Source organism: Hipposideros armiger, unplaced genomic scaffold (assembly GCF_001890085.2).
Source record: "Hipposideros armiger isolate ML-2016 unplaced genomic scaffold, ASM189008v1 scaffold_49, whole genome shotgun sequence".
Classification (NCBI taxonomy): Eukaryota; Metazoa; Chordata; class Mammalia; order Chiroptera; family Hipposideridae; genus Hipposideros; species Hipposideros armiger.
In genome coordinates, this window is record NW_017731399.1 from 3,360,267 (window position 1) to 3,384,270 (window position 24,004).

Consider the following 24,004-nt stretch of genomic DNA (forward strand, 5'->3'; position numbering starts at 1 on the left):
AGGAGAGCGCAGTGTCATAGAAGCCAACGAGGGAGGGAGCTTTGAACGTTATGAAAACAGAAACCATGATTTTGTGCTCGTAGTATAGACATGGCACATAGGAAGTGCTCCATAAGTACTTATTACATTGAGTTGAAATTAACCAACTCTTGGTCACTGAGGACTGAAAATAATGATTGACTTAGGAATTAGGTGGTTATTGGGGCTTTGCCATGGGAGCTTCTCATTTGATTTAACCTCCTGTGAAACAGGCGGTACAGGTGTCACCTGCCCCAGGGTTGAGGTGACATGTGCAAGTTCTAGAACCCAGGTTTCCTGACTCCAAGTCCACTTTTCCCTGAGTTAGTGGAGAAATAGGGAAGAGTCCAAGGAAGCAGTAATACCTTTAATTTCTGATATGAATGCCCCAAGCCAGGGCATCTGGTCAGAACTAGGGACAGAGTAGGTTGTTGTATTCAGCATTTATGACATTAGTCCATATTTGTGATTATTAGGTGGCTGTGATCCTCAGATGTGTGGGTATTTAAGTTAGATTCTTTTCACAGAGGAAAGATAGATACTTGAGCATAGGTGTTGTCTCGGGGGCCGAGAAGCAAGTATGGAGGTGGAAGGACAGGTTGGGGGAGTCCAGGTCTTAGATCTGCAAATGCAGAAGCTGACTCTGGCCAGATTAAGGAGAAAAGTAATGTATGGAAGGATGTCTAGTGGCTCACTGAATGGCGTGGAAAGCTGGAGAACGAGGCTTAGCGATCAATGAGGACCCCCGGGGAAGATTGGTGGTTGGAACCAAAGCCAAGGTGATGAGGTCGCTGGCCCTGGCATCACTGCTGCCAGCTGACCTGGGTGCTGCCACCCCCTTCAGAATGAGTTCTGAGCGCTCCCTGCTTTTTTGTGCCACTCATTCCAGAGGCATAGTCCAGGCTGAGCATCTGGGTGTCCAGCTTAGGTCACACTCTGTTCTCTCTGTTGGGGATTCTGAATAGCGAGGCTCTGGAGATTACAGCCTCCCCAGTGCCCTGCAGGAGGAACTCTGCCGCCCACCAGGACTCACAATGCCCAGTGCCTGAAACCTGGGGACGGGGGCACGTGCCAGGTGGACAAATGTCCATCACAGAAACTGGACCCCGTTCTAGCCCTCAGATTGGGACAATTGGACAGTGCTGGACCTGGGAGGAGGAGATGGGGCATGCCCCTGAGGCCACTGAAAATATCCACATCTTGATCTTAATCTTTTTTGGACATCCTTCTGAATGCTTTCGCTTCCAGCTAAACTTCAGGATTTTTATATGCTCTGGAGAGCTGAGTATTTCATTAGCAGTTGGATTTATCCTCTGGAATCTGAATGGTTCCAGTGGAAAAAAGAGGTCATCCCTGCATCTGGAACCTCCCTGCCCATTTGATTTCACTTGGAAAAGTTCAGCGCTGCCTTGTAAGGATAGCGGCCCAGGCTTGGCTCTCTCTGGCTGACAGGCAGTTACAGCTTGAATTCTGTTTTTCCTCTGGGGCTGGGCAAGACTGGCAGGGCCAGAAGATATTTGGGAGGTGCTCCCTTGCTCTTTAGAAGGTGGGTTGGAGTTTTGGCTTCAGGCTTGGTTTGTAGAATGATTTGAGGTCCCTGGTGCCCAAGCTGGCTGAGGTGACAGGACTGGGCACCTTTCCAGTTCTGAAGATGTCCATCTAGTGAAGATGTTCTACCCAATAACCTGTCTGAGAGAGAGAGCGCGCTAAAGGAGTGAAGGCTTCATCACATCCCTGCCCAGATTCCTTAGCCGTATAAGAGGGTGTTGGCTAGGTGAGCATAGCTCACTTCTGGCCCTCAGATCTAGTTATAGCTCTCGGAAGCAAGGGCACAATGCCTGAAATCTTGGCCATTCTGTTCCAATAATCTTAGACAAAGGAGTTAATTTCCCTTAAGGAAAAAAAAAAAAAAGAAGAAAGAAAATTGCAGTTTTTAACTTACTGAACTCTTGGCTGTGGTGACCATTCATGTTCCAAGAGTCTTTTCTCTCCGTGTCTGGAAACGGGAAGCTGCTGCCTCCGCGGAGCTGGGCGTGTCATGGGCTGGGTTCTTGAGGCTTGGACTGGAGGTGATTCCTGAGGCTGAGGCTTGGTCACCAATGTGGGGTCAGGTTGGCCCCCAAGAGGGACGGAGCAGGAGTGTTCCCGGCCAGTGTTGGCCCTGGCACAACTTATACTGATTTGCCCATTTTTGCCCAGATGAAATGGAATTGTATTAAAAGCAGTATTGTAGTAGAAAGGAAGTCTTGAAGGACCTTAGCTCTTTCACTAAAACATAGCTTTGATCATGTCTCCCCTCTTCAAAACCTTTGAGAGCTGCTCAAGTTCTGCAGGAGAAACCTCACGTTCCTTGGAATGGCACCCAAGGCCCTTGTGGGAGCCCCAGCCCACTTTCCCGTCTCTTGTTCTGCCACTCCCCTTTCTCTAGCTCCCATTCATGTTCTCCCTGCTCCTCAGTGCGCTTTCAGTCCTTTGTGCCTTGTGTATTGTTGTTCTCTCTGCCTGGAATGCCCTCCCTGCCCTTTTCCTCCTGGCAGATGCCCATAAGATGGGCCAGAAGTCACCTGCTTCCTTGCTGTCTTCTTGAACCTCCATCTTAGCATTTCTGTGATTGAACTTCCCCATTATAGAATGCTGGCATCAGCTGCAGGTGTGCCTGGCTCTTCACTGGCCTAGATCTGTACCGGGCACATAGTAGGTATCTCATGGGCAGCTTGAGGGGATCTGATGGAACAGTGAGCAAGCCCAGGACCGGGACTGGGTCAGGTGTGTGGTTGGTGAGCTGGTTGTCTGCATCATGGCTTCTCTTAGCACTTGCTGGAGGAGCCACTGCTTTGGTGGCTTTGCTGTTTTTCTGAGCCTACCAAGGAGTTCCTGATGAGGGTGGGAAGGGGTTTTGGGGACACAAAATCTGGCGCCCAGGTCACCATTACCCTGAGGAGGACTCTGAGGAGGCATCTGTGATAGGAGCTGGTTTAAAGATGGCGGAGACTTCCTTCCCCACTGGCTCCAACCCTTAAAGAAGGAGAAGTCCCAGCTGCCCTTAGAGGACTCCTGAGTTTTCATGCCTGGTGCAGTCTGCTGGCTTTGCACAGAGAAGGAACTAGGGAAAACGAGTCAGCAGACCATGAGAGGAGAGATTGGGGCACTTTAAAACGAAAGCCCTGTTCTGTCTGGCGACAGCCAGGACAGCCTGTGGCTCTTCCTGTGGAGGGGGAAGAGGAACAGAGCCTCCTAACAATGACTGCACCGTGCAGCAGGAGCCCCAAAATAAGGACTTGGTGTCTTGGTTTCTCTATAAAACGAGAGGCTTAGAGTACACGTGGTCCTTTCCTGCTTGGAAATTCCACAAGCATGTGAAGGGAGTCTGGCAAGTGGTATCTTTATGGGACATCACAGTGGAACCTGGGCGACCACTCAAAGGCATTCCTAATATGCAGTAGTTATCCAGGGTCTGCATGCCACTTAGAGAGTGCTATGGAGTAGCATCCTTACCACCAGACAGTTGAGGAGGACTTTTTAAAAAGATTTTCTGTCTTAAAGCCCTCAGGGCTGAGCCCACATGTGCATGGGCCTAGTTGACCAATGGTGAATGCATGGCTTATGTCATTTGCAAAGTATGTTTCCAGAACCTAAAAGCATATAGTATTTCTGAAATCTTCTTTAGGAACTCATTGAAGTATGTCTTTGTTCTTGCCCTGTGGAAGATCAGCTCAGGGGAAGCTCGGGTGGTAGGGTGGGTTTGATGTCCAGGGAGGTGTTGGCCTGTTTTGGGAGGGACAGCATGTAGGATCAACCTTTGTTTCCGCCTCCACAGGGCCTGCTCCCCACTCCTACCCATCCCAGCCCTCTACCTTCCTACCTACCTCTCTCTGTTCTCCTTCCTGATCCCTCCACAGCAAATCAGTTGAGCCACCTCCAACATCCATTCAGTGGGAGTTGGGAAAAGTGCATTTTAAGAGGAGACCTTGATTGGTAGGATTGGGAGGTATAGTTAGGAAAATTACTTTGGAAAATAGACAATCCAGAAAATACACACAGAATAATATATTTTTTAAATATAGAACTTGAAACTATAAAATTGTTAATTTCCTTTTTACCTATTAGTATTACTCTTGGGAATTTATTCTCAGGAAATAACCCTAAAGAGAAAAGGAACTATATGCACAAAGATATTTATAGGAACCTTGTTTAAAATAGCAAAAAACTGTACATAGCCTAAATATTCCACATGGCTAAACGAGTATAATTCATGATACCAAGACTCAGTGAATATTATTATGCCACTGTTAAATTAATGTGAAGATGATATTAATGCATGAGAAAATGTTGGTGAATTTTGATAGAAAATGGCTTCTGTTTTAGCAGGCAAATTTGCACAAATACTTGATGAGTGCGTAAAACTGATTACATTGGCTGTAGTATAAATTGGCATAAGGTAAATACTGAATTCAGGTGAAGCGGTTATGAATGGAGTATTTGTGTGTTTGAAATTGCTTTTGTAACATATATAGTATATGTACTTTAAAAAAAAAAGACCTTAACATATCAAAGGCTTCTGATCTGGGTGGGAAGGAGGCCAGGGGAGGAACTCCAAGCCTCCCATCTGTTACCAGGAAGATAGAGCTGCTGTGTCTTAGCCACCTGCACTGCAGGGGCTGGAGAATTCAGATTGGCTAACTTGGGTCTTTTAATAACTGACTTCACAGGCTGGCTAACTATATAAACTTCAGGGCTCCCAGCATGGACTCTGCCTCATGCCGGCGACTCCCAGGTGGCCTCAGAGCCCCAGAGGATTGTTCCCACCTGAGTATCTAGGGAACCAGCCCAGTGAGCACATGTGGCCCTGAGGCTGGGCTCTAAGCCGCCCACTCACCTCCAGGCTGCCTGGCCCTGCAGGCCCCAGCTACAGGGGGTGGCAACCAATGCTCTCTTCTGTAGTTCAAACAGGCAGCAGGGAGGATGTGCTTTGCAAACTGACCTCCTGCAGCCTTGCCTAACTAACCCAGGTGGAAACCTAGTAAGTTAGCGTCTGGGGTGTTTCCAGTGTTGCACATATTATAGTACTGAAACTTAGAGTTGCCCTTTAGTGCTAGCCTCATTAATCCCTCCACATTCATCCAGTCTACCTCTGGCTTAGCAGGCAGGGCCCTCTGACCTCCCATTTTGCCATGAGCTCTGCTGGGACTTGTAAATGCAAGTGTGGCCTTGTGGTTGAGCAGCTGACCCTCTTCGGACCACTTTCTCATATCTCTGGCATCTCAGAGCCTCAGGACTCCCAGTGAACTGGCCATCTCAGCCACCACCCCACGTTGGGTTTGCCTGTGTGTGTGTGTGTGTGTGTGGCCTTTTTTCCTCAGTGGGAAACTTTCTTGACATGTGGAGGGTCTGTTTGGAGGGCCCACGATCATCCCTTCCCTGTGACTAGCGTCAGTTAGGGCAGGAGATGGAGGCTCGGTGCTGTTTGGAGTCCCAAGGTAGGTGGGAACTGGAGCGCTCTGGGCAGGCCTGGAGCGGGCAGGTTGGAGCCTGCAAAACAGAAGCCACTGCAGCAGAGCACATGTGGAGAGGTGGCCAGGCCCTGTTGGGGCCCTGGTTGTCTCAAGCATATATCTGCCAAGGCCAAATTCCAGAACTGTCAAAGATTGGGATTTTTTTTGTTGTTGTTCCAAAATCAGACTGAAATAGGGCCCTGTAGCTGGAGGTTTGCCAGCATCAGCGAGAGGGCTCAGGGCTTGCCTGGGTACTCACAAGGGGTACGCAGGCCATTTTCATATCTCCCACACCACACGTGCTGGTGTGTGTTTGGAAATGGGGGTGGGGATAGCCATGTGATTCCCTAGAATCTCGTGTTCATTCCTAGAGGCCCTGGTCCCATCCCCACCCTATGCAGTGAGCTCAGGCCTATTCCAACGAGATCATTGCTGGTGGTGTATTAACTGCCACAGAATCTAAGTAACAAGCTGTCTTTCTGAGCCCAGGACCCAGCAATAACTAGTTGTCTCAGTTCCCTAATTTAGAGATCACGTGGGTGCCCCAGGGTTGTCAGCAGCTCAATTTCTTGAAGCTTGAAACACATTTCCATAGAAACAATGCTATAAATGGTGGTTGGGTTCCTTAGGCTAGCCCACAAAGAGCCCTGGTGTCACCTTTGAAGTTGCTCAATTAAGGTATTAGTAAAAAGGTATTAGTAAAATTGAGAGCGCAAAGGCAGCAGTAAAGAGTTAGCAGCCAGGACGTTGGAGGTTAAATGGTGTGGGTTTATTTGTGTAACTGTGTTTCTCTGGTGAGAGGTACCTTTCAAAGCCCTCCTGATAAGGGAAGCTCTGGGGCCCTCTGCCCACAGTCATAACCCCTCCTCTCCCAGTTTACCTTCCTTCTTCCTGTCTCATTAAGCCAGGGGCCTGGGCCTACCTGTCCCCTGGGACCTGGGCTGGGGTATTTTTATAATGAGGAAATCCTATTCAATGGCCCTTACATCATCAATAGCATCATAATTATCATAGTTAACATCATTATTGTTATTTAAACCATTTTGGCCAACTTAACAAAATAAACATTACACCTTAGCAATTTACATTGTTCAGAATTCTCGTCTGATTGCTGCTCATGTTCTTGTGGAAATATTAAGATAGTTGATAAGTTTACCTCTATTATTTCTTTGTGCTGATTTTGTCACTGAATAATTCATCAAATGGTTTCATCAGAGTGTTTCCAAGTGTCAGTCCATTACATTGTTACCATGCCATAAATTGGAGTGGATCAATTTTTTGGGGTCTAACTACAGGGGCTATGGGCATCTTTTATAAAAATTACTTTGTGGTGATACTTTAGATTGCTTTCATGGGATCTGGTCCCCCGATGGTAATTAGCTGACCAAGATGTTAACCTCTTGTAACACAATGCCAAGTCACATTCTAGAAAGATCTGAACAGTTTACAGGGGCACAGCAATGTATATACAGCTGTTTCTTGATGGCCTTGTCTACAGCAGCTTTCTTGTTTGATTTATTTACTTATTTTCACGTTGACTCCGGCTATAATGGGTCCTTAATGGTGTTCTCATTTGCATTTCTTAAATTGCTGCTGAGACTGTACATTTTTCCTCCTGATGATTTACTGTTTTTATTTCCTCATGTGTCATCTTCTGTCACTGCAGAGCCTCCCCACTTCCATCTATTTCCTTAACCACTTTCCTGTTAGGAAACAGAAAGTCCTGCCTTCCTCACTCGATCCCTCCCCAGGAGAGGGCCCACCCCTGGACCTGAGCTAACTCATCTCCACACCTGCCTGGTTCCCGACCTCAGCCACTCTGGCCCTCAGCCCTCTGACTGGCTAGCACTGATGCTCTGGATGGGGTGGGAGGGCATGGGAGGAACAGACACTGGGGTCCCTGTGAGGGAGACCAAAGGCGAGGTAGATTCGAGTCAGGGCCTTGTCTGAGTGGTTCTGAAATAGGTTCCTAAAGTAACCTTCTTAGAGGGAGGCTGCCCAGAGAGACTCTGAGAGTTGCCACTTGTTGTTAGGGCTGGAGAGGACACTGGAGTTCATCTGGTCTAAGGGTCACCCACTCAAAGGCTTGTAGGGAATGGGAAATCTCAATGACAGAGGCTGGCTGGGGGTAAGAAAGCAACACAAGTGAGATGATTAGACAACAGTGACCTGTGGCCTGGGAAGGGGTGGAATCTGGGGAAAAATTGGACTGTGTTAGTCCCGTCATCGTGCTGCTACTCCTATCGAAGCGCTATTCCCATCCTAATGCTACTCAGCATTAGGCTCTGCTCCTTGGCTCTGCCTCCAAGGAGGGCCCGGTGTGGCCAGTGTTCTGATTTTTTTCAGGACAAACCAGAAATCCTGATTTATAGCTTAGATCTCCTGATTTTACAAAAAAGGTTGACAATAAATTTACGCCAATTAAAATAAAACACATTATATGGATCAAATAAAATACATCTGGGGGTGAAGATGGCTTCTGAGCCACCACTCCAGTTTGTGACCCCTCGTTATTTGACTTAACCAGGACACAGGCCCAGAAGGTATCCTCATATAGCAGACAGAAGGCCTCAAAGAGTCCAGCGGTCGAATTTCATCTGTATGACCTTAGAAGAGGTCTTTAATCTTTTTGAACCACAGCTTTCTTATCTATAAAATGGAGATAATGGCTTCCTCTCAGGGTGTTGCGTGGATCCAGAGGGCTTGCATCACGTCACGCATTTAGTAGGTGCTTGATAAATGTGTTGATTGGTCCTGCGTGGGCTCATCCAGAAAATCAGAGGAAGAAGCAGGCTTAGAACTTTGCTCTCCTTGGTGCCCAGTCTAGAGCTTGTTGCACATCACATTGACCTGCTTTCATGAGAGTTTTCAGAGGTGGCTAGGCACAGGTGTCCTTCTGATCCTTGGGAAATTGCAGGTCACTTTATGAGAGCTTGATTACACGCAGCTACTGAGCTCAAGTAATGGGGCCTCTCAGCTCTGCAGACTTTGCCCCGAAGGCCCCAGAACCCTAGAGATCAAGCCTCAAAAGTAGTAGTAGCAGTAATAGTAGTAGTACCACACACCATGGAACCTAAGAAGCCAGCGATTATAAGATGCACCATTATTTTATGTACAGCTATGAAAGAGAAAATGCTGATAATTAAACGATGACATGCTATCAATTGGAAGTAGCATGCTGATTTCAGAGATGTTAAAAAGAGGGGAAATGTGCACCTCAGAATGGAAGAAATAGAATAGTCATAAAAGTCTGTTAAATGTTATTGCTTACCTCAAATTTTCGCATCTATTATTTTATTCTTGCATGTATCAACCAGCATTTACTGAGCACCCGCCATGTGCAGGCACTGTGTGGGCACTGCGGATACAAGGTATAACTAAAATCCAGACTGTGCCCTTCAGGAGCTCTGATCCTACTAGGGAGATGGGACAGTAAGCAGCTGTAGGACAATTGTGTAGAGGACGGAGTAAAGATAAACAAGAGGCTGCCATGGGAGTTAGGGGAGGCAGTGGCTGTTCTGATCCTTAGGAGCAGAGACTGAGACAGTTTGGGGTGCCTGGGATTGATTTAGATCGTGCTGTCAGAAGGAAGGGAGTGAGGCAAGCAGGTTGGGGCTGGGGAAGAAGCTAAGCAGGGAAGCATGTGTTGCAGTTGGAGCTGATCCCACAGGGAGCCCTGGGGCATGAATGCACCACCCAGGATTTGATGCCACCTTGAGACAAGGGAGCTGACCTCAAGTCAATGGTTGGCTGTGGTGCTCTCTCCCAGCAGACTCCCTTTGAGAAGGGGGCAGCTGTGAGCCCTTAGCAGCTTAGAGGATGGTGTGCCAGATTGATAAATGGGATCCGGAAGGGCTCCAGGAGCAATCACTCCAGTGACCTTCCTCTGCTTGGAGGAGTCAAGCAGGGCTTCCTAGAAGAGCTGCCATTGCTCAAGTCTGGTGGGAGATCAGGGTATGGATTTAACCTGTGGATGAAGGTTGGGGGAGGAGGAGCATGCATGAGAAAGCGAGCATCTTGGGAAACTTCAAGTTGTTTGGCTGTGGGGCCTGTGGCTGGGAAGTGGGGCAGAGCAGGATCATGTGGAAGTGTCTTCGAGGCTGGCTACCAGTCTCAGCTTCTTGCAGCAGATGATGGGAGCTATTGAAAAGGGATGGGATTACTTTGATAGCAGTGTGGATGGTAAGTGTGCAAGACTAGACGCAAGAAGATCAGTTAGGAGATGAGACAAAATGATAGCCAGTATTTATATAAGACTTAATGTGTGCCAGGTACTGTTTTAAGCTCTTATTGTCCCCATTTTGCAGATGAGAAAACCAAGTGGTTAAGTACCTTGCTCAAGGTCATCAAGCTAGCTAGTATGAGCCAAGATTTGGACTCAGGTCTCAGTCTGTGCTTTTAATCTGAACACTTCATGAATGTGAATGTTGGATCCTAGTTCATGATGTATCACTGTTTGTTTTCATTTTAAAATAATGCTTTGAAGCATGTCCCATTGCACACACTGGATCTTAGGGGTCTTGTTCCTCCTGACCTACTGCCATAGGGAAGCCAAGCTCCAGAGAACAGCCAGTGACGGAGTCTTTCTGGGGCTGGTTCTGCAGGGGGCATGGAACTGTACTGAAATGAGGTGAGGCCTTTGGGAAGCTAGCAGCTCTGGCTCTGTGAAGAAAGGGCGTTTCTATCCTTGTGGCCCTGCAGGCCTACCATCCCTGGCACCCACACCTGTTTTGTCCTTCTCCCTATACCCAGCCAGACATCTCTCCCAGAGTGACAGCAGCAACTGGGGACATCTGCAGAAGCTCCCTCTAAGGCCTGACAAAGGCATTCAGAACCTGGCCCAGGCCTACAAGAGAGGGAGACAGAGGCGGGGTGAGGTGGGAGGGCCAAGAGATGCGGACAGCTGTGGGCTGGTGTGGCGGGCATGACGCTGCCCCGGAACAGGTGAAGTAAATGTGAACTGAGGGGGAGGTCCCCTGGGTTTTCAAGGGTGAAAGACATTGCAGGGACTTCTCAGCACACAATGGCTTAACTTAATGGCTGGGGTGGTTTTGAGCCCCTGCTTCCTCAGTGAGGACATGGTAAAAGGGGTGAAGAGAAGGCACAGCCATCAGAGTGTCCCAATTCAGGCTGGGTGGGCAGCACTGTGGGAAAACTTGGTGGAAAGGACACAAAGAGCAGGGACTGGGAGAGACGCCTTGGAGGGACACTGGGATGAGACATTGAGTCAAGGCTGGAAAGAGTCTTTCCGGGCAGAGCCCAGCAGAGGGTCGTCCTGTGGGTGATAGGGTGAACCTGAGGTCTTTACAGAGGAAAGAAAAAATCTTGACTGGATTAGGTTCCCTTTTTTCTTTTCTTCTTTTTTAGTTTTAGGTGTATGAAGCAATGTGATAGTTAGACATTTACACCCCTCACGAAGTGATAACTCCCCCAATCTACTACCCTTCTGACATTGTATATAGCTGTTATAGTACCATTGACTATCTTCCCTATGCTGTACTCCACATCCTGTGACCATATACATATATATATATATATATATATATATATATATTTATATATTTATATGTAAATATATATTTAATTATAGTTGACATTCAATATTACTCTTCTTCAGCTTCAGTTGTACAGCGCAGTGGTCAGGCATCTACACAGTCTATGAAGTGATCCCCCTGATAAGTCCAGTGCCATCTGGCACCCTACATAATCTTCACAACATTATTGATTATATTCTCCATACTGTGACTATATTGTGACTACTCATTTGTGCTCTCTATTCCCTTCACCTTCTCCCCCACCCTCATCCTTCTTGGACTAGGTTCTTGAAAGGGAGAAACAGCTGATTTGGGGAGAAGAGAATATAGAAACAATAATTGTAACCTCTTATACGTACAAAGCATTGATATAGGTATAAGGCAGTATCTTGTCCTATGATTCTCCCAAATCCCTAGAAGGTGGGCATTCTTTTATTTTTCATGTAACAAATACTTTACAGTACATCTGTTATGGGCTCAGAGAAGGTTAAGTGTCAACTTCCTAAGAGCACACAGCAGGTTAGCTTTTGGCAGTAGGCAGGACCCAAACTCAGCCCCCGCATTGGGGACTTGTGATTTCCTCAACTGTATTTGTTCCCCGCACTCTGGTAAAGGTTGATTATCCACTTAAACACACTATGTGTGCTGGCCTTGATGGAAAGGTCTTGACAGAGAAAGGACAATGAAAAAAGGACAGGAATGCAGGCACAGGGCTGGGGGAGAAGAAAACTCCTCTTTTACATAGTGAGTGATGGCTGCAGAAAATTAATGGAAGTGGGTGGGTAGGTGGTGAGAACCTGGCTTCCTTGGAAGCTTTTTTCTTTTTCCTCTTAATAACACCTTTATGGGGATATACTTTACATAACACAAAATTCACCCTTGGAAGCTTCTTAATGGTCTCAGGCTGCTTTAGAATGGACACTGGTGATGACCACTCAGGGCAGTGATGGGTCATTCTGAGCAGAGCTCAGATTGCTGGTGCGGTCCCAGGAAGCCTCTCTAATGCCATATTCTACCCTCATTGGGACCCAGGGTTTGGAATCCTGTCTGGGGTGCTTTGTTTCCTGGAGTGTTTCTCAGCAGATGCACTCCCTGTGAACTGGAGCTGTGTGCTCCCCTCATTTCTGCCGTTTGTGAAGGTTAATGGTGGAGAAAAGCCCACTCTTTGGGCAAGGTCCCTGGAACACCTTTTTATCCGTCCCCAAACGGCACCCTTCTTGGCTGCTCCAGAGGCCTGTAGAAATCACTGGAGCTTCTAAAACCAAAACTTTCACTTCACATGTCAGTGATTCTGCATAGTCATATCTGCAGCAAAACTGACCTCCAGGGCTTTCCCAGAAGAGCTGCAGCTTTCTTTACACATCCTCATCTGCCTGCCTTTGGGAGGTAGGCTTCCCTTGCTAGGCAGGGGCCATCTGGGACAGCCTTGAGCCCTCCTCCCTTGCATACACACAGGCCCCTTTTCCTCCCTCTCTTCTTTTCTGAGGTGGCCTGAATATGGAAGTTTAGTTGGGGTGAAGGGATGAGCTGCTCCAAGATGAGCAGGGATCCTCCAGGTCGCTGACCCCTGTATCTCATGTATCCTGCCACTGACCTCTACTTCCTGTGCTGCTTCCTGGGCCAGGCACAGCCGGGCATGGGACAGGGAGGAAGTCCTGGCGGGACAAGGCTGGGGAGTGCCCTTTGGAGTGGCTCCCACTTGCTCCCTGGAGGCTGGGCCCTGGCTCCATGGTTGCAGGCTCTTCTAGGAATGTGCTCCCCAGCTGGGTTTTCTGATTGGTTGGGAATATCCCTGGACTGGTCTGCACTGGTTCTCAGGGGCTTGCTCTGGGCTGGCCCAAGGCCAGCTCTAGGGGCTGGGCCCTAGGGGAAGGTCAGGATGGCCACAGGTCTGCAGAGAAACCTGGCAGAAGTGGGCACTGGAGACTAGGTGGCTTTGCTTTTGCTTCCCTCACTTGGATGAGGTGTTAGTGGGAAGGAAGAGACCAGACAAATGGAAAAAACAAGAAGGTTTTACACTGAGCCTCTGCCAGGAGTCCTGAGTGTTTAGCCTCTACTTGGGGGCCTACGCATGATTTCGCATGTTTTCCAAACATACCCGAGCACCTCAGTTCCTCACTGCCTTCCTCTAGGATGGATGGGAAGAGAAGCAGAGAGGTGACAAATGATTGGCTTGCCCACAGATCTTGTGCAAGTCACTTAACCTCTCTGAACCTCAGTGTTTCCATCCATAAAACAAGACGGATTAAAAAAAAGCTCTTCTCACATGCAGGGGATGTGCTTTGAGAGTTGTCAGGAATAATACCTTCATAGCAGATGCTAAATCTGAGAGTCTGGGCTCTTTTTTTTTTTTGGAGGTGTTTCCCCTGGCTCCTCCATGCACTTTTTAAAATCATAGAATCATGGGTTTTAAACTGGAAGGCATTTCAGGAGGTCATCTAGTCCAGTCCTCTGTCATGATTATTTTTATTTTGCAGATAAGACTGTTTTAAGTTGTCATTACTTTGACATATCTGTCATAGCAAGGTACAAATAAGCCCGTTTCCTCCTGCGTAGGGTGTGAGCTCGATGCACACAGGTGCTTGGGCCAGCAAAGGGGTGGAAGAAGACAGGAAGGTCATGTCCCTTAGGAACAAAGTGTGGGTTTTTCTAGGTTTCTAGGCATAAGGTCTGAGTATTGTCTCTGTCAACCACTGGAGGGGGAGAGGGGAGTTGGAGGCCCTTGCCCTGCAGGCTCAGAGGTGCTGTGAGAATCATATTCTGCCGCCCCTCCCCTTCTCCCTGAGAAAGCAAGGGATGCACCTGCTTGTCAGGAGTGGGTGTTGGGGAGTGGCTGCTGGGACACTGTGTATTCTTCAGTGGTTTTTCCTTCAAAGGAAGATCTCCTGACCCTTCTCCTTGGGGAAAACAAACAGAAACCCCCAAAATGGAAGGAACCAGGAAAAACAGCTCCCTCCCCTGGATTTTTCTCTTGGCTCTGGAGCCTCACTGAATGTGGGGGCTAGCAAGAACCTCCTGAGAGGCAGAAATGTTGCCCATCTTCCCAGCAGCCAGGCAAAGAGGCATCAGGAGGATAGTGGGGAAGATAGGGGGAATGTGGGCATGCAATGAAAAGCTCTTTCCAACTCTGGCCTCAGCTGCTAGAAGCGAATCCAGGAGCTTTTTCATCACCTCAGTAATAGAGACGTTGTCTTCTGTAGGAGCTGGGGCCAGTTTCTCAATAAAGTCTACACTACTAGGATGCTGGTGAGTCAAAAGTGCAACTTGGGGAGACTGTTAATAAAGTGCCTTGGACAGGATTGTGCATGATTTACCGTATCCAAAACCAGAGAGTAATTCTTTGTGGAAGAAAGCGACTTGTGTCTTCCCCAACATCACACACACACACACACACACACACACACACACACACACACACACACACACACACACACACACACACACACACACACACACACACACTTTCCTGGCAGGCCCGATGGGTTTCCAAACATTTCGTCACCGTCTCCTCCTGACCTTGGTGTGAAAGGAACGAGCCGCGTGGCCTGTTGGTTCCAGCAAAGCCATCGGGGGCGCCGGCCTGGGCTGGGGGAGGGTGGCGACTAACTCCGGAGTAGAGGTGAGGTCTGCTGGAAATCCCCAGCCCCGGCAAGCCGCCGGAGGTTTAAAGACGCCTTCCCGGCCTTATTTGGTCGCAGGAAGTGGGCGGCGCCGGGCCTGCTGGTGGAGAGGCCGACCCGAGACAGTTGTGCTGATGAAGTGGTAGAGCTGGTTCCTGCTCGCTTCCGTGCCGCGCGCGCCGGCTGGCCGCTGGGGCTCCGCGCTCCCAGCCCGAGTTGTGCAATCCTTTGTAGCAAGCCAGAGTCCTCCTCCTTCGCTGTTGCCTCTCGCCCTCTCTCTCTCTCTCTCTCTCTCTTTTTTTTTTTTTCAAGCTGTGAGCTCAACCGATGAGTCAGAGCAGTGCAATCCTGACACTGCATCGCAGGACCGGGGGTGACACGGAGGGAGGGAGAGCGATCGCGAGGCGGACACCACCAGCGCGGGGTGCGCTGAGGCTCCTGCGCCGCGAGCGAGGGGTGACAACCTGCGCGTGCCGCCCGGGCCCTACCAGCAAACTTCCCAGCCTCGGGAGGCGCGGGCTGGTGGAAGCACTGCGAACGCCGCGGGGAGGCGGCGGCGCCTGTTTGTGTTTAAAATCGGGGAGTACGTGCAGGCGGCTGGAGTCTGGAAGGCGACCGAAGGCGGCGGCCCGCGGAGGGAAGGGGACGGCCGATGCCGGAGCTCCGGCAGGAGCGGGTAAGTGAGGCTGCTGGGTGGCGGCCGAGGCCTGCACGCGGCCAGGCGCAGCCCGCCCTGGCGCGGCGGCCACGGGATCCCAGGCTGCGTGCAAGCGGTAGCTGCTGGGCGCGCGGGCTTGCAGCTCTGCAGGCGCCTACCCGAGCGGGGGCGCGGGGCCGCCGGGGGAGCGGCGCGTCAACTTCTGCGGCCTGGGCGGCTGCGGTAGTGTGTGCGTGGGTGTGCGTGGGTGTGGACGTGCGTTGGTAGCTCTGCAGCCGGCCCCTCTTTGGCCGGCACCCCTGCGGCCCGCAGCTGCGTGTGCAGCGCCAACCAGCCGTGTTTGTGCAGCTACGCAGCTCGCGCGCGGCCCCCGCCCACCCGGGCTCGGCCAGGGCAGGACAACCCTCCCCACCCACTGGGCCCGCGGCGGCGGCGGCGGCGGCGGCGGCGGCGGCTCAGGAACAGGGCTGCTCCTCCGCCTGAGCGAAACGTGGTGTCCGCAGGGACTGGCTTGCGTGACCGAGCTCAGGCCTGGGAGAGGCGCGGGGAGGGGCTCGTGAAATGCAGGAAACTTGGCGCGGGAGCCCCTTCCCCTTCTCTTTCCAGTGTGCATGGGAAAGTGGACATGGAAACTACCGCGCTGGGAGTTTGGGGACAGAGGTGCAGGAGTGGCGGGGAACTGGGGCAAGTGCATTAAAGGCCTTAGCTGGAGCGTTTAGGCGGACAGGCTGCTTTCACCCAGAGCACCCCGGCGCTGCGGGGACCACCTCAGACCCGTCATCACTCTCGCGGCCCCCGCAAGCCCGTGCGCTGCGGCCTTCGGAGCTCTCCCTGCGCCTCACCTCACGCTGTGTTGGGTTTGGTGGTGCCTGTCCAGAACGCGGGAGCCGGGGTTTTGTCTGGCCCCTGCATATGGTTGGTTTGGAGTGTGTGCATCAGGTTGTCCCCCTGAAGGCCCCCATTCAGGCTTCTGGGTAAGGGCACCCTGCGGCTTTCAAGCCTCAGCCCTAAGGAAGGCCGACCTGGAGGTGGTACCTGCCACTTAAAGTGGAGGCCATTGGGTATACCATCCCAACCTCCAGAGTAAGCTGCTGGAAGGATGAAAGGGGAAGTTACTCGCCCAATTTAAAACTTTGTTGGTGACAACTTTGGTGGCTACTTCCTGCTTCAACCATCCCACCTCGGACCTGTGTGCCAGGTTGTGGAGCCTCACTGGGCACTTGGGATGAGGATTGCTGGCTGGCCCTAGCTGACTATGGAGGCCGCTGGGGCACGTGTGTTGTGTGCAGGGGATCCCTGTTGGCAGTTGTGTCTGGGGGGAGGGGAAGTATGGCTTGTTCCAGCAGGGGGAGCCTGGTCTGGTGGTGGCCTGGAGGTCTGGCCTCTCTGAGTCCTTGCAGCTTCAGGATTGAAATTGGAGGACTGGTGAAGGCAGCAGAACTGCAGCTCTGAGGAGAAGCCTCTCCTGCCCGATCAGCTTCAGGCTGAGGGGAGGAAACCACCTGTCTTTCTCCAGAACCTCCCAGGGATGGTGTGGCACATGCCCCTTTAGAATCAGAGAAATGCACCCTTTCCACAGGCTGTTCGATGGCTTCAGGACTTAGGGGAAAGGTGAAACCATCCCAGGTTGAGAATTCATGGGTCCTTTTTTCTCTACTGCTCAGGACATTGAATAACAGGGTTGTAAACATTCAATTACTGTGATAAACCATCTCAGTTGCATGGCCCTGGCTGAGTCTCCACTTTAATTGGATTGGCCTCTGGCTGGTTACTCTGGTCTGAGTAGCTCCCAGGGGACAAGGTGGTGAAGAAACTGGAGGGCACCCCCCCCACCCCATGCAGCTTGATCTGAGACAGCCTGCCCACTGCCAGTGTAGCCTCCCTAAGCACCAACTGGAACCCCCTACTCCCCGTGGCTCTGTCAGCCCCTCACCCCACCCTAGCAAAGAAAGAGTGCCCTGAAGTGCCCATGGGGATGAGAGTTCAACTTTTAAATGTGGGATTTAAAAATAGCTGGAGTGTTTAGGCCTGTGGGCTGCTGCTTTTAATAAATGGAGAAAATAAAGACAATATGCAGTTACAGATTCAGCTGAGAGCTTCCTGTGACTGCGGAACCCAGGGAAGTGCTGCCCAAAGGAGCCAAGGCCCCTGGGCCCCTGAGTGAGAGAAGAGAGGAGTGGGAGAAGGATGGGGGTGGGGGGCACACGAAGCTTAGTGTCCTCGAAGGGGAATGGGCTCAGTCCAGGACTCAGGCCTTGATAGCCCTTCTTCTGCAGTTGGGTCTCCCAGGAGGAAACCTTGCTCATGGTGGAGTTGGGATGGCCACAAGTAGCTGGGAGATTCTTCCTTATTCTTCTCATACTATTTCAAATGCCACTTCTTTGGAGAAACCTCAGCCTCCTTCTGAACACTCATTTCCACCTTATATAGTCATTTGTGTACATACTGTAGTGTGATAGTCAAAAAATAAACTCAGAGCTAGAGTCTCTATACTTCCTTCATAGAGTTGCAGTAAGGATTTCCGTGAGTTGGTATACGTAAAATGCTGAAAGCACATTTCAGTATTATTGTAGCCTCAGCTCTAGTATAAGCTCTATATTGCTCCCACAATGCCCAGCATCTAGTAGGTGTTCAGTACATGTTAGCTGAACAAATTAATGAATGATCTCCCTCAAAAAAATGTGGACTTGGCATGTGGTGGGCCCAGTGAGTCCTGCTGCTGGAACACATTCTGCACCATTGGTTTCAAAAGGGTCAGCCCATGGTGATCCTGGGGCTCGTGAACCCCGTTTCCTGGCACTACCCTATGGCTAACCTTCTGGAGAGTGTGTCCTGGTCTTCCTGACCCCAACGGGACGTCCCCTTGGGGTGAAAGAGTGTGGAACTTTCTGCCTTGGAATCTGCTAACCTGGGCATTTCCTTTGGACAGGCCGATTGGCACCCTTCCTGTGTGTTAGCATGCATCAGTATAGAAACTGCCTGGAAACTCCATTCTTCCCTGACTCACCTCAGGCTGCAGGAAATGCAACCAGTAGTAACATCTGTTGGAGGGGTTGCTTCTGCTCCAGAGTGCTCTGGTTGTTGGGGGCCGGAACGAAATAAAACCTGTATGCTGGGCTGGAGCTAGACGAAATGTGCTGAAATCCCCAGTTCTTACTTAAGGGATCTGCATTTGCATTCGAAGCAACATCCAGGATACCCTGAGACTGTGAGCTCATATTATGAATCAGAAGCATTACAGCATAACCTCGGTGTTAGAAACTGCTATTTGGAATCCAGATCACCCTCCGCCCACCCCCAACACACACACACACACACACACACACACACACACACACACACACACAGGGGCTCTCACAAGTCATACACTTGGGAACAATAACAGCAAGACTTGTCCACACCCACTTCCACCCCCACACTCAGAACACCATTCCTGGATGGTGTGTGGACAGTGACTGAAGAAAGCCTGGCGGGTACACCGGACCGGAACGAGGCCCGGGCAAACCTGGGCTCCTACTCCAGCCTCTCCACTTGCTGGGTGACTGAGCATTGCTTAACTTCCTGAACCTCAGTTTCCTTATCTGTAAAACAGGGATGATAATACTTCATAGGGTTGCTGTAAAGGTTAAAAAAGATCATGCGTGCAAAGTGACTGGCCCATAGTAGATACTCAACCGATGATGGCTAGCGCTTCACTGGTTCCCACCAAGTTCAGCTGTTTGCTTTTTGCTCCTCCCAGGGAAGAGGAAATGAAGGATGTCCTGCTCATGATCGGAGGGCACTCTTCTAGGCCACTGGGGTTTGTGTGAAGGAAGCTCGTTCTAACTCTAGGCCGTGGGCACAACTGTGATCCACTCAAGCCTAGACCAGCCCAGACCCTGGTGCCTATGCACCTTTGCAAGCGATTCTTCCATGCACAGCTTCCCAGAGATCAGATTGTGCTATCGGGAACCTACCCACCCAGGCCTCAGGCTGAACTGCTCACGTGGGTGGGAGGAAGGCTGCTTTTCAGCCAAGGAAAAAGTCCCCTTGTCTTTGCTTCACCTGAAGCCTCGCAATGTGACCTCAATGGAGGTTTGGGTGGAGCCTGGGGTGGGAGTTGTCTCTCCAAAGAGCACTTTGGCTCTTTCACCAACTAAAAAAGGGGGGGGGGGAATGGGAGGGGCACCAAGGTATTATATAAGAAGAAAGTTGCCACATGTCAGAAGAGCTGGGTTTTGCTGGGTTGGGGGTGGAGGTCCCCCTGAGGGACATGGTTGCTGGCTGTGGTTTGCAGGGACTGTTCGGGAATAGTGGGGCCTGGGCCTGAGGCTTCCCTGGCAGTGCTTCTTGCTCTTGCTCTTCCTGGAACACAGCCTGGTGCTGTGGCCAGGCGGGAAGGTGCTCCCTGTTCCCTGTCTCTCCAGCCGCAGGGAGCTCATGGTGTGAGCGTTATTTTTTCCAGGCAATGCTTCTTCCTCAGGGAGTCTCACAAAGGAGGGAGGGGAGCAGCCAGGCAAGGTTTATCCAGGCCAGCGCTTAGACAGAGGGAAGTATACCAGACTTGCAGCCAGAAGGGGGTTCCCTCTGAGGCTACCCAACTTCTCTGGGGAAATGGGGTCCAGAGAGAAGGAAAATGGTGAGAGATTTCAGGTCCTAGCTTTTTTCAGCATTTGAGCAGGCAGAAGCCTCAATCTAGACTGCTGTTGCCAGAATTGGCCGTTTCCTTGGAGGGGAAAGGCCCCAGAGCTGACAAAGGAGGTCAGAAATGCTTAAGTGACCACTGGGAACCCTGAGAGTACAAATAAGCTGGCCTTTCTCCCTCTCCCTCCTCCTCTTCCTTTCCTCCCCCCTCCCCCCTCCTATCTCCCTCTTTCTTTCCCCCCTCCTCTCCCTTCCCGTTGGGTGGCCACTCTTGGGGCATGTACCCGCAGGCTGTGGCTCAGATCCCTTGCCCACCTGCCCTATCTGTCTGACCTCCCCAGCTGGCCCCTGGTCATAGCCCTGGGCTTCCCTGCTCCCAGGAGCCATCCCAGAGCTGGAAAACACTTGGGGACATCTGGGCCAACTCTTTCATTTTCAAATGGGGAAGCTGTGAGGCAGTGAGTTCCTTGAGGTTCCCTAGGCTGCCTCCACTTTCACCTAAGGAGGTAGGAAAGGGACGCAGCCCCTGGTCCCTGCCTCTCCAAATTTGGAAGTTGGGAGGGCCGCTTCAGTGCAGGAAGAGCCCAGAGGAATACTGTCTCGGCTCCTGGGTGTGGCCGGTCCTCAGCGGGCTCCATAGTTATTTATTTGTCTGTGTGTGTGTGTGTGTTGAGTGAGTTCTGCGGTTGGGAGACTGGATCTGAGCGAAAGCAGAAGTGCCCACGCTATGTCAGCTATGCGGCGCCCAGATTGGACCTTACAGGGACAGTCAGGAGAGGAAGATGGGGGGCAGAGGCCCCTCTGCGCTGTGACTGCGGGTGCTCTGTTTTGTCCCGGCAGCGGTGCTCGCACACTTGAGCGTAAACAGCCCTTCCATGTTGCTAGCAGCTGCCTTTCCTTGCTGGCTTTGGGCAGAAGAGGTGCCAAAAATAACCAGGCGGGCACTTCCACTTGTGGAACGTTCGCTGTGGTGGCCTCAGGGCAGGCTTGCTTGCTCCCTGCAGTCCCCACCCTCCTTCTGGCATCTCTGCTCAGACTTCCTGTGGCTACCCCCTCCCCAGCCTCCCTCAGGTGCTAGCACTTTCCCTTTTACTGCTTTTCTTAGAGTGAGCCCAGGAGGGTGGAGGGTCCACTGTAGGCCTGGAAGCTCTGCCAGGTATTATCTGGGGACTCCTGTCCCGCCATGTCCTTGCAGGCCCTGCTGGCACAGCTGAGTCCAGGGAAGGCCTGTGCCGGGTGTGCTCCTGGGTTCCTAGGCCAGATGCCCTGCGTGCCTGCAGAGCCTCACGCGGTTGCTAAGCTTCCTGGTCTCCTTATCTTGCCCCTGCCTCGCCAGCCCTGCTATCAGCCAGCTGTGAAACTAGAAGAAAGACCACCAGTCCCCTGCCCCCCAAGTGTTGAAGATTAATAATGACGCTACTCCTGCCCAGCAAGGGGGAGAGGAAATCACCTTCATCGAGCCCTTAACTTTGTGCCAGGCACTTCATATATGTACCTCATTTAATCCCACAATAACTGTGAGATGAAGGTATTGTGCCCATTTACCGATAGGGAAACTGAGGCCCACAAAGGCTGATGATTAGAGAAGCCAGGACGCATTCAGTAGGACCCTAAAGCCCACTCTCATTTCACCATGCGGCTCCCACCTTCTCCAGGCTATTTTCATGTACACAGGGAACAGTGTTTTGACCCTTGGAATGAAGTGCCGATGGTAAGAATTCAGGCACCATTAGAATGGCTGATAGGGGAGATATTTTGGGCTGGGAAGGGTGGGGAAGACCCCTTTGAAACCTCCCTCTCCAAACACTTTACAGGGCACCCGGAAGCCCAGCCTGAGCTCCGAGGCCCTGCTGTGGAGGGCTACTGGCTATGGGGGGGGTCAGCTGTGTGTGTGGGTTGCTGGAGGAGTCACTCATGCACAGGAGGAGTGGAAAGGCTTAGTTTAGGCCTCAGCGGAGACCTTCCATGTGTCTCCTCCTCCCCAAACATCCCAGTCTCTGTAGTCCTGAGATCATCTCTGGGGCCATAGACTGGGGTTAGGTGGGTTCTTGGGTCTCCCTTGCTGGCTGCTGGGTCTGACCCGAGGGCCTATCAGTCCAGCTGGCTTGGCTCAAGTCCCAGAGAGTCTGGTTAGTGTGTACTTGGGGCTTGGGCTGGATGCGGTGCTGGTGCCGGTGCCAAAGGCCTCTGGGTGTATTTCAGGAACAATAAAGAATAAATCAACACAGGAGAAAAGGCCCTGCAGCAGCTGCTCAGAGACTGGAGAAATGAAAGGAATGTGTGAGCATTTGGCTAAGTCCTTGGATCTTGACCGGGGCCTGAGAAAGGGCGTGACACTGACTGGATTGCTAGGGAAGGGAGGCAGGTGGCCTGTAAGCTTACTCTGCAGCCCGTCTAGTAGTCCCCAGGCAGCCATGCTGAGACCCACCTCCTCTTTGCTGGCAGCAAGTTTTTGTGCTTCTTGGTCACTAGTAGGTCTTGGGGAGCTATATTGTTCCCGTTCTCTTGCTCTAAACCAGCAGGATGTCCCCATCCTTAGCCCCTGGCCACCCGGTAGGTCTTGTCCCCTTCTGGAGCTGGCCAGGCAGAAGAGCCCGCGCTGATGAAGACACCAACCACACCCTATCCCCCCCTGCTCCATCTCTTCACCAAGAAGATGAGCCAAACGTCAAGGACTTGGCAGTGCCACATCGGAGGGCATGCTGAGTATGAGAACATCCACCTGAGAGGCCCTGACCACAGCTCTACTCAAGTAATCAGCCCAAAGTTGCTCATCCTTGGGCAAGTCACTACCTCTCAGGGCTTCAGTTTCATCAGTCATGAGACAGAGATTTGGGCCAAATGATCTTTGGAGTAGGTAGGTACTATCTGTCTCCCTTATTCAGGATGTGAAATGAACAGTTTTTATTTAGGAATTTAAGGTCTTAAGAAGATACCTGTCTGAGAGCCCCATGCAGAGAAGTGGGCCGCTATGGCTAGGGCTGGTGCTCAGTGTCCTGGGTGGGAGCCACTGGCACTAATAGGAACTCAAGCATGGAGCTGACTTGCCCCAGACTTCAGAGTGTCAGGGGAAGGGACAGGAGTCTGGCCCCTATGGGGATGTGGAGCATCTGACAAGCAGGGGAGAGTCAGCTTTATTTTTAAAGAGCTGTTGGCCAGCCGTGGGCGTGGGGCTGGAGAGTGTGGGAGGGGTGTGGTTTCCTCTTGAGCAGATGTGGATGGAGCCTTCCACAGGTTGACCCAGTGGTGGTAGTCACCAATAGCCTCTTCATCTCCAAAGCCACTCTCCTCCCAGGCCTCTCTCACCTACCTTACCTGACCAGCCATGCTTCTAGAACATCGTGGAGGTTTTCAGGCCAGCTGAAGCTGCGCTTCAGAGAGAAGATTTGAGCAGCTTAGAAGCTGCTGGCTTCCATCCCAGACAGCCTGGTGTGGCACGGCAAGCAGGAGTCTGAGTCTGAAGCCCTGGGGAAGGAAGTTTGCAGACAGGACTCTGAGTTCCAGTCTTGGCCTTGCCTCTATAGTCCTATGACCTCAGGCAAGATTTGACCCCTTGGATATTCAGGCTCCTCACTGAGAAAGGGGAGAGTAATAATACCTATCTTGCTCTGAGGATTAAACAGGATCATGTGTGTAGAGTGCTTGGCACATTGTAGCACCCTTGAGAAATGTTAAAGGTGGTAAAGCAGAAAGTCTTATTTTTGTGGCGTTGGGATTTCACCTTGGCTTCAAGCCCTGCCTCATGTTTTGCCAAAGATGGGGGCTGTCTGAATGGAGACACAAAACGTTGTTATTGGGTCCTTGATTCTGGGTCCTGCTTGCTTCTGGCTGTGTATCCAAAGGCAAGTTTCTTTCCTTCTCTGGGCTGCTTTGTGGAATGATGGACGGGACTAAGTGAACATTGACATCCCTTGATATTTGCAATCGGTTTGGCTTCCCTAGCGGGGCCCTGATTTGTTGGTTGGCTCTGAAGAGTGGTACAAGCTGCCTTTTTCTGTGTGGTGTGGAGGCTGTTATTCCAGAGTGAGATCCTTCTGACCCTGCAGCTCCCAACTCACC

The 24,004-nt window shown here is 51.1% G+C and overlaps 1 protein-coding gene across 4 annotated transcripts in view; it reads left to right on the top strand.

Annotated features, from left to right (window-relative positions):
- MIDEAS (mitotic deacetylase associated SANT domain protein) overlaps window positions 1-24,004 on the top strand; it is a 68,921-nt gene that overhangs the window by 11,788 nt on the left and 33,129 nt on the right. The window contains exon 2 of one of the 4 annotated variants that reach the window (XM_019640378.1): window positions 14,977-15,340. The exons of 1 other annotated variant lie outside the window; for it this stretch is intronic. The gene's annotated coding sequence lies outside the window, so the exon portion shown is untranslated. Of the gene's footprint in view, window positions 1-14,496; window positions 15,341-24,004 lie in introns of those variants that run through there. 2 more of the 4 variants (XM_019640380.1, XM_019640377.1) reach the window with 2 other exon arrangements.